Below are 11258 nucleotides of genomic sequence, written 5' to 3' on the forward strand. Positions count from 1 at the left end.
TCAAAGTAGGTTTAAATAAGTATATTGGTCAGTTAAATAGGTTCAAAGTATCTTCAAAAGTTTGAAAGTAGCATCAAAATTTCGACTCGGGATGCAACGAACAACCGCCGGAAGCAGAAACGTCAAGAACAAAAATTATCGCTCAAGGTTTCGTACGTCGCGAAAAATGTTGCACTTGCTTGTTACGCTCGAGCGAGTCGCCAATTTTTCGCTTCAGTAGATTTTTCATACGAAAGTTTTCTATAACAAAATAATCGCCCACGCGTGATATATCCGAGAAAGTTTTCAACGTATGGATTTTCTATTCTCCTCTTACTGTATTTTGCGTATTTTAATTAGGCGAAAAGCCAAACATGATTACGTTATGTATAAATTTATAGAATTTACTATTGAGATGCGCAATTTCAATATATAAGCAATATAAATATGTTAACAAAATACTGACAAAGCTAAAAAGGCGCGAGAGATTAAATTATTAATTTTCACTTTATACTCTTCAATCAATTGTTTATGTTACGACTAATCATAATTATGCGAAATTATTATCTACATAAATCACCTCTGGCGAACGAGCGGAAAATTATATTACAAGCTTGATTACGCAGGAAAACAAGATAATAGAGCCTGCAAATCATCATATGTCATGTTTTCACAGTTTCAGCTTACCAGATTGAAAATCTCTATATTTAAATATTCTATTTTAGATCGTTCTCTATATGATTATCTTTATGAGTTACATTACATTACATTTATTAACGTGTACATAATTTGTATATTTATGTATACGTGTGTACACATATACACGTATAATTATCTTTGAAGTTAACTTATTGAGAGAAATACTATAAAAGTTATTACGTTTAAAGAATAATTTCGATTTTCTCAAATACAGATTTTTTTTTTAAATCATTCTAGTTTTGCGAAAATATCTGTATTAAAAAATACGAGACATTTCATATGTGTAGTGTCTATTTTTCAACTGTTTGTTACTATTCTTAAATTTCTAAAACATCTCATTGAGTCTATAATAGGAATCGTAAGCAGACAAAAAAAAAAGAAAATTTTATTGCTCGAGAAAATATATCAATTTGATCGAGTGGGACGCAATAAACGAGATAAAAGGACGTCTGTATTGTGTAATAAGCGATACAGCGGTTGCATTTATGGATAGTCGATAAAACGTATCTCTTATCTCGGTGATTTTTCGAAGTTCACTGCTTTTCTTCTTCGGGCAAATTATTATTCCCGGGGCGATGATGCAACGACGATAAGAAATGAGGGGGGAAAATCGAGTATATTTTAGGTAAAGGATGCGATGTGTCGTGGTAGATAATAACGCGCGATCTATCTCTTCGATTAAACGAAGCAGACAGTCTTATGAAGAACGTTATTTTCGGTTCTTCGATGATCGCGTAATTGTTAAAAATATAAAAATATTTGAAATACACGCAAGAATTATGTAATAAAATTTGATATAAAAAAAAAAATTACTCAAACGTAGGCATGATAATTCTTCGATAACGTGCACCGAGCGTAACACACAAAATTTAAAAAAAATGTCCAACAAAACTCTTTCACGTGCTTTAACTCTATCTTGGAAAATTCATTCGCGCGATATTAAATTTAATTTTCTGAAAGAAAGAATCTCGCGCGCGTAGAGACACACTGCAACTGAATTATGCGAAGATCTGTGATTACGGGCCAAGAAATTATTCCCGTGACACCAAAAGCTCCGCACATTTGAAGTCGTAGGAAATGTCATAAATTTTGGAAGACGATCACGAACAGTTCTCTTCTAACGAGGGAAAAAGAGAGGCGCGCGCGCCGCGTTCTGAGAAAAGAATGTTTCTTGTCAGAGAATGTTTCTTCAGCAGTGTGTCAAGAACATGTGTGTGTGTGTGTGTGTATGTGTGCAACTTCTGCCGTGGAAATCACGAAACGAACGATCCACGTGGCGCCTATTAAATGCATCAAACCTCAAAATTACCAGTCGCGCGCGATAATAACTTTGTAATAAAGAGACGCCGAACGAAACTTTTCCGCGCGAGCAAGAGAGAGAGAGAGAGAGAGATAAGGAAAGAGACAGAAGAGACAATCAAATTAATTTCTCGATTCTGATTGTACGATCATGATTCACGAACAAAGTCAACAAAAGAGAAAAAAACTCTATTTGTCTTTACAATATACACACAATATGCTTTTGTGACAATATGATTAGTTAAGCTATCGTCATTCTTTACGCTCACAAACGCGAGTGAAATCATTAACTCGCATTAATCACGTATAGAGGACCGTAATATTGAATTACGAAGCGGACACAGCAAATAAACGGCGGAGAGAGAGAGAGAGAGAGAGCGCGCGCGCATCATCGAAAACATAGGAAACGCGGATAAATATTTTTTATTCTCTTGTTTTTCCCGTGACGCATCGGTTTCAAATGAAATGAAACTGCCAGTTAAATCAACAGAAATTACTGTATGAAATTCCTGCGAACGTCGCGTTGTTCGTGAATTAATTCCGCTTCCCGACAGAAATCAACAAAATATTGTGTGTAAAATGATCGGATATTGTGTGTAAAATGATTTTTTTTCTAATTATCATTATTAGTATAATAATTAGTATAATAATATTCGCAGTCTTATATAAAGGTGATAGTTTTTGTTTATTCCTAGATGTTTTTATTAACATTGAACGCGAGAAGATATCTTCATTTTCTTCGCTTTCTTATCGTATAAATTTTCACTTTAGTTCATTTATTCAATTTCTAACAGTGCTTCGAAAATTTGAAATGTCGCATTTTTTAAATTAAAATAATCCATTTGCTCACAAAATCCTATTTTTCTCAATTGTACACTTTTCAGAAGTGTAGCTGCAAAGCACAACGATAGAAAAACAAAGTTTTAGAGTTAATGACAACGAACACGACTCTTTCGCTATGCAAGACTCGCGCCGCACATTAAAGGTTAATACTACTTGCAATACATCGCGCGACGTAACGAAATCGTTTAAAAGCCACCCGCAGCGTCGAGGATGGCGACCAATGAGCGGGGGGCGAAACCGAAATGAATTGCGCAGTAATTTTGTTAGCAACTGCAAAAGTTTTCGGAGAATGGCGCAGCGTTTATCATATTACTCGCGAATAATGGAATTTACACTCGGTGCATACGGATGATACACGGCCGTTTAAACCGTCGATACGTACATCTTGGACGTTGTACGAGAGTCTTGCAACAATACGCTTGTCTTGTACGCGAACAGAGCGAAATAAATGTACATCATATTTATGGATATCTAAAACGGAAGTTTCCCCGTATGGGAACTAAAGCGATATTAGTTTTTTTATATCTCAGTAACGTTTGGAGATCTTTTCATAAAACTTTAACGGCGTTTTGCGCGACGACGACGAAGCAATATGTAACAATCGAGCTTGGATATATCGTTGCGAGACGGTATGTGTCAGCTCATCGATTGCGATTACACATTCATGACTACGCGTCGTAATATTTCTGTACCCATTATCTCGTCGCGGAAATCTCGTATATTACAGTGTGAGATATCTGTACATACGTTAATACGAGATTACTTTACCGTGAAAGTTTTTACTTTTAAATTAAAAGTATGTGATTTTACATCTTATCCTCGATCGAATACGGATCTTCGATTTTCAGAAAATTCTCAAGTGAGTAATTGAATCGTTCGATACTGGAATCGTCTCGCGATATAATGCGCGCAATAAGGTGATAACGTGACTTTTACGTAAATCAAAATCCGCTTTGCGGCGGGATATGAGAAGTCGGCGGTATTGTGACGTTTCGTGAAAATTTTATGACAGCCAGACGAGTTCTTGCGCCGAGCTCGCAATAAATTTTATCGCTCGAAGTTGGTCGAGAACTCTCCGACGCGCTAAAAAGATACATGATCGATCGCGATTTCGATATTATATTATTACGTCCATTATTTTACTGTCGCATCGCTCATTCGAACGCACACTCAACGCGTATACGTATACGTACACGTCGGCTGTTATCTTGAATTGTGCCTATAAATTTGTAGTGAATTTGTCGGCGGTTTATACTGCTCGCGGCTGTTATGAATTAGACATCTCATCGAGACTTATTAATGGCGTCATTAATTTGCGCGAGTAATAATCGCGCTCAAAAGCTCGCAAATTTCAACGCCGCACACGCATCGGCGCGCGGCTTGCCTATAGTTAGCGACGTTATAAAATATTTCTCTCGGAGCGCGCCCTATCGATATGCATATAAATCAAAATAGTGATTTTGCGGCGACAGCAAACGCACACGTGCGTTCAGTAATCGAGTTATAAAAAAAATAAATGTCTTCTTTCCCGATCGACGCACTTTGTCATGGAGCACGTAATAATTCAGGTGGCGAAGAACGCGCGTAGAAGGGACCGAAGATAATGCAATGATTTACCCCGCGAACTGATATCTAAGATATTGTGCCTTGAAAAAAGTAAAGGCTTCAGCGAAAATATGAAAAATGTATTCCCTTTCTTCTTCTGAGAGAGAGAGAGAGAGAGAGAGGAGGAGAGAGAGAGGAGAGAGAGTCTGTCTGTTCTAGGAATCGACTGCAAAGAAATTTATATAATTTTTGTTCTACAGCTTCAAAAATGTCGTTCCAGGAACACATAAGTTATCTCCTGATTACGGTGCAATTTGAGTAATTGTTTTTCTTTGTGATCGTACAACCACAACAAAGAAAAAATGTATAAACCGTGTAAGAATATCTGTTTTATCTCTAATTTGTTCGTGGCGTTTATTTTGCTGCTTTTCCAACGTTATTGCATGCCGCAAAAAGATGAGAAAACTAAGAGACGACGTACGCAAAATAAACTCGCGAGAACCACGCATTTGTCGTAATTGAAGCTTCGAATAACACACGGCTACACCTTTGTAGTCTCTCTCTTTTTCTCTGTCTCTGTCTCTCGCGGCTGGTCTGGGGTTTCGAGTCGCCACACAGAGGTATCAAACTTCGTCGAAGTATTTGGATTCTCGTTGTTCGAACTGCACCGAAGGGCAAAGCGTTAAAATCAAATGTCGAGTTAACAGACGTAATCTGTCTGTACAGACGTTACCATGTCAATAAAAGCAATTTTCTATCTCGCTGTGTGTAACAATTTGTGTGTGTGCAATTTTGTTTGGGTTTTATGATAGACACTCGTGTAATTATTTAATCGCCGCATCGAAGAGAATAAAATCGTCACTCGTGTTTTCGCATTGCAATTTAATTAAGTGAATGAGTATTTTCCACGTATATATAATAACACACAAAATAATTGTAATCTTTGAAATCACTAATTTTAACAATAATTTTATATAATTGTTTTTAAATTGTGTTTTAATTCTAACTATATATAACACAAAGAGATTAAAATTTCTAGTTAATTCGAAGGATCTTTGATGAGTTAGCGAGACAATCCTGAAAAATCTGTAGAGATGTACAATAAAAATTATTTAACATATATTATTCTTACAATTATAAGCAAATGTACGAAGCAAATATCACGCGCGACATTAAATCGAATCTTCTGTCGCTTCAATCAAGTCGCAACTCGAAGTTGCTTGAAGAAATTACAGAAATTTACGATACTTACAACCGTCACCGTTTGTAAATTTTGTTTACACGTGTTTACAATCTATTCTCGTTAATTGACGCGAGAACGTAATCTAGTAGTAAGCAAGAAACATGAGTCTCCATTAAATAGTGACAGCATTCGATTAAACTCAATGATCACTACACACAAATCTGCGACACAAATCTGCGTAGTCCAATCGAACGAATCCGACGCATTTCCCCGTTTACATTAACGGGCAATTAACGACGATTGCACTGAGGTCCCGATGAACCTCCATCCACTCGCACTCGATCTGCATTAACACCTCGATTGCCAACGTTACGGCGGACACGTCACGTCATGTCACGCATTTTACCGACGCGCGACGTCGTTTTACTGCGCGTTGACAAGCATTAATCCGCATTATTCCGCACTTTTAGCGAAAGCCGCGCGAAACGATCGATCAAATGTTCAAAAATTTTAGAGTCAAAAATTAATCGCATTCTTTCGTTTTAACATCGACGCAAAATTGAGATAACTATCGCTTTTTAGTTCAATGCCGACGTGTACAACGCGAACGACTCTCTCATCTACAAGAGACGATAGCATAATAACACCGAGTTGTGATCGAAGTTTCACTCAAAGTTTTTTTATAAAAAAAAAGTTTTGATTAAAAAAAGCGCAGTGTCGCGAAGTTTTCCATCGGGGAGAACTAACAAAGCGATATTCAGATACGGAAGAAGGCGTGTGAAAGTTCGAGATAACACAGGAGCTCAAATCGTGACTCACCTGCGAGTTGTGCGCTGTCGCGTAGAAGAGTCCAACAACTTCGTAAAATTCCGTTCAAGGGGACTAGAGAGCGGAAACGACGCACGAACGCTAATGGAAAGATACAAATTATGCGGAAGCAGCGGAGAGAAAAAAAAATTATGCGATGAGACAGTGCCGAGGTAAATGGAGCCGTTGCGTGTGTTGTCTATCGGGACCGATCTGTATGACGGACAGATGAAGCACAAAGTGCGCACCGCGGGCTCGAGCTTCTCCGCTTTATACCCTCGAACTTGCACCTGTGCTTGCGCAGACCGGTCCCTTGAGCGGCTCCGGCCGCTCATTTCCTTCGTCAGCCGGACTCCGGTAGAGCCGCAGCCTCTCCACGTGCGCGAATGCTGCATCATTATATTGTTGTCTGTTTTCTGCTGATTGCGTAGCAAATTTTGCGACATGATTGGGAACACGTGTGTGTATGTATACATTAATAACGACGGATATTTTATAATCCCGGACATATACGACTCGAATCCGCGAATCAGAGGAGTGTAAAATCGGATTTAAAATAAACACAAGCCGTTTCTTCTACGGTTATACTTCGAATTTTCTGCGCCACCTCGAATCAATAATACAGCATTGGTAAATATTAATCCGATTCCAATAATAATAAACAAAGCGCATTACGTTTATCTCCCAATGAAAATGTCATACTCGCATAAAGGGAACAATAGCTTTTTGCATAATGTGCTATTATTAAATACGTTTAAGGAAACTGTATTATTGAGTGAAGAGTTTAATTTAAAAAAAATATCATTAAAATATTCTGATAAAAATTTTAATTAACTAACAATGTGCTATAGTTTTATTTTTTTTAGTTTTGAATATAACGCGTGTTTGCGCCAGATGTAATTCAAATTTGTCGAAAAAACGAATACTCGACCTTGACTCGCGAACTGTGACGCGAGCAGTGACAGTTTGACAAGATAAAGCGCGAGAGCAACCTTACGTTTTAGAAAATCGTCGATACGATTGCTGAGTCTGCTCCTCGAGGGCAACCGAATGTAAAGAAATCGCAAGCGTATAAAGTACTTGTAAGCTTTTCTCGATGTGCGACTCTTCGATTTATCGCCTCTTCGTTCGATGCTGATACGACAAGATCTTCAAATCTCTCTATCTATGTTATATCTTACAACACAAGAACTGACGTATGTCAGACATGTATAGACATTACATATAGATACTTCAAAAAATTTATTTAAGGTTTTTTTAGGTGATAAATAAATAAATATATATATAATACAAGCAACTTAAATTTGATATATTTAATTAATATTTTGTGTAGAAAAATAACAGAAAAATTATACTGAATTTTTTTACAGAACAAAGAAACAGCTTTGGATTATTGTACTAATGACAAAATGAGTAACAGAACATGTCTCTATTTTGTGCTTCGTAAGGTATTATAAGACGAGTCATCATCTTAAGCTAAGTTCATGAGATAGAGTACATAGGAAAAGTGTCTGCCTAGAGATTTATCTAGCCTTGCGATATCGTCTTTGACAGCAAAATTACTTGTGAGCCGCAACTTTCCTTCATAATGTCACGCCTCACGTAGTTGTCTACGACTCTCTGCTTTGATCACACTACTTTATTAAATCTTTGACCTGCGTATACTTCAGGCTCTGACCGTTATCCGATTGTGCGAAAATGTGGTTTTTATGTTTCGCTTAATAGGATATATATTTTCGTTTAAAATTTGCGCATCTTTAAAATTGCGTACAATGTACATACGATAGTTTTTAGATTTTTTGTTTTCTAGACAACTTTCCGCGTGTTTTAAGTTCTCAACACTTCAAATAATTTACCAATTGCAAAAATATTAATTCGAAGTTGTGAAGAAAATAAATGTGGCAATTTTATACATTTCTGTCTTTTTTTTTCTCAATCAAGTTTTCTTAGAAAGATTTTTAAGAATATTGTAGCGTGCAATATTACCGTAGTTCGGTAACTTATACGTCGCGCGATTGGCGCTCGATTATTTCATACTTTAGACTATCACCATCCCGTGGTAACGCGTACTATGTTATCTAGAAACCACAAACTACATACCCAGCGATTATAATTAATATGTATTATTGAGGAATCTTCAATTATCAAAGTTTTATACTGTTGGCAGCAACTGTAACAATCTTGATAAAATTAAGATATCGAAAATGATTATCATAGAACATGTTGACTCGCAAATCTATGCGAAAAATATATTTTCTTTAAAAACATTATCATATTTTTTTATGCTTCTTAATTACATGAAGATTTTTTATCACTGGATTGTTCTATTGAGACAATCATTAATGTAATAACTGTAAATGAATTAGTGGAAGGGTCCAAGAATCGAAAGTGAGTAATTGTCGCAGCAGACAGTGCATGAGTGTAATATCATGGAAAACTTGGAATTTATTGAGTTTTACAAATTGTTAAGTTATACTCAGGAAAAATCTTATCGACGACATATATGATATTTGCAACGGTTTCGTAAAGTTCGTGACGTCATCAAGTCGAATTTGCCTCACCGCGATGTATGAAGGAGCTTAAATCTGCGCGATTACGAAAATAGAATATTAACGACGGCGCAACGCGCCACCCACGGCGCTGCTTTTATACACGGAAAAAAAAATGCTGTTAAATTAAAAAAAAATGGAATTGCTTCAATTAAACGTCTACGTCACGGGCTGCCACAAAAATAAATAGTTCGTTCAATTGCATTTGGAATTGATTTTATTTCTAAGTATGTATATTAAACGAACGAAATATATATTTCAAGTAGTAACATATAATATTGTATTAAACACATATCACATTATAAGAATGCTTCTAAGTTTAGTATTAGATTACATTATAATCATGAAATAACTATAAATATGATTGTTTTAATTGTGTTTTTACTTGAATCTTGTGCAAATTATATTTTGTTTGAGTAGATATTTAATCAAATGCATAAGTTGTATGTTTTGTTGGCTTATACTTACTATTGAATAAATCAATAATGCTTGTCCTGAGAATAAAAAAGTGAATGTTTTGAGCGCATTTTTATTTGAAATATATAAATTTATTTTAAACAGAACCACGAAATTGCTTGAATAAATTCTATATGAAGATAAATTAATATTATATGTAGTTATATTAAATTTAATTACATTTTATTTGATTAGATATATTATCCATTACATAAGTTATACGTTTTATTGGATTGCATTTATAATTGATTGAACTACTGATGCTTGCCTTGAGAATAAAAAAGAGAGTATTTTAAAAGCATTTTTATTTGAAATGTATCAATTTGTTTTACAAATAAACATAATATTATTTGAATGAATTTCGTATGCAGATAAAGCTACAATATATATACTTAAAATAACTGACATTATATTTTAGTTGATTGAATATATTATCCAGTACATAAGAGATATGTTTTCCTGGATTATATTTTTCATTGAATGAATCATTAGTGCTTGCCTTGAGAATAAAAAAGTAATTGTTTTTAAAGCAGTTGTATTTGAAACATAAGTATATATATATGCATTTTACTTTAAAAGTAAACACTTTTTTACTCAAATGAATTTTGCATACAAAAGAAGCAACATGATTGCACTTACATATCAATGTTTTATTCCATTGATATAAAACTATTAATAATTATTTGGAGTAAATATCCGTTCAAAGGAAACTGACATATTTTTATGTCAGTATATCTGTGAATTTCTTTGAATTACTTTATATCGTTGTAACAATTATATATTACATTGGTTTCAATATAATAAATAGTTGCAACAATTATTTATGGTATCATATTAAAATGATGTGATGTTAAAACTTATATATTTTATTGCTTCAAGTAGATGTGCATTTCATACAATTACCGATATTGTAGGCTTTATTTTTACTTATTATACAATCAGTTATAGAATTTTGCCTTAGTAAGGCTTTGTCGAGATAACGCGCGTGCCACAAAGGTCCTCTCGTTTCGGTGGTTATTCGTTGTCGACAGCTGAGACGAGACTGCTCTCACCGTCGACCGCTCGACAGTCGAGAGAACCGAATAATTAAGACGCGTGAGATTCACGAAAACAGCACGTGAAAATCATCGTTACGAATACATACTGCTAAACCCGTCAAGGACTAATAATATATTACAAACGTTTGAAATCTAAACCATTGCCTACAGCTCGGCCGTCCTGACCTTCAGACCGTCTCGGTCTGGCGTTTCTTATCTCAATACAAATAATTATAAACATACAATATCACAATTCCAAGCATACAATATTACAATTTCAATTAACATAAGGGCGCATCTGATCAGGCGCTACTACTCCGCTGTATGGTCGCTGCGTCAACTGAAACCCGTCTATATCGCTGATTACATATCTGTCATGGTCTAAAACCTTTTTTACAATATACGGCCCTTTGAATTTTGGCAACAGTTTTTTATTGATTCCAGGCGTGGTNTCGACGTTACGGATCTCAACATAGTCACCAACTTTATATTCGCGTGCAGGCTTGCGTCTCAAATTATAACGTTTGGTATTTTTTCTTTGCGATTCGACGATATTTTCAAAAGCTTTATCACGGAACTCGTCGAGATCACGCTCGGAGTCAACATATCCATGAAGTATCTCGCGTAATACATCGTTAGTTTGACCNCGCTGCTCCACGCCGAACAATAATCGTGACGGTGTTTCGCCGGTGGATCGGCAGACGGTATTATTTAACGAGTGCTCGACCCGATCCAAAACACGATCCCACTTTGCAGGGGCCTCGCTTAATTTAGCCAACATAGGTGCAATAACCCGATTGTAGCGCTCGACCTGTCCATTCGCTCTAGGCACGCCCACCGCAATCTGCACATGATCGACCA

General features: G+C 35.8%; 2 protein-coding genes across 3 annotated transcripts in view; one reads left to right on the forward strand and one right to left on the reverse strand.

The window, feature by feature from the left end:
- Positions 1 to 6586, reverse strand: part of LOC109859728 (calexcitin-2) — a 40258-nt gene extending 33672 nt beyond the window's left edge. The window contains exon 1 of the mRNA XM_020438294.1: positions 6368 to 6586. The gene's annotated coding sequence lies outside the window, so the exon portion shown is untranslated. The remainder of the gene's footprint in view (positions 1 to 6367) is intronic.
- Positions 1 to 11258, forward strand: part of LOC109859888 — a 59685-nt gene that overhangs the window by 40360 nt on the left and 8067 nt on the right. The window lies entirely within an intron of this gene.

The sequence above is a fragment of the Pseudomyrmex gracilis genome, unplaced genomic scaffold (genome assembly GCF_002006095.1).
Source record: "Pseudomyrmex gracilis isolate BER0280 unplaced genomic scaffold, ASM200609v1 scaffold_0, whole genome shotgun sequence".
NCBI classification, from domain to species: domain Eukaryota; kingdom Metazoa; phylum Arthropoda; class Insecta; order Hymenoptera; family Formicidae; genus Pseudomyrmex; species Pseudomyrmex gracilis.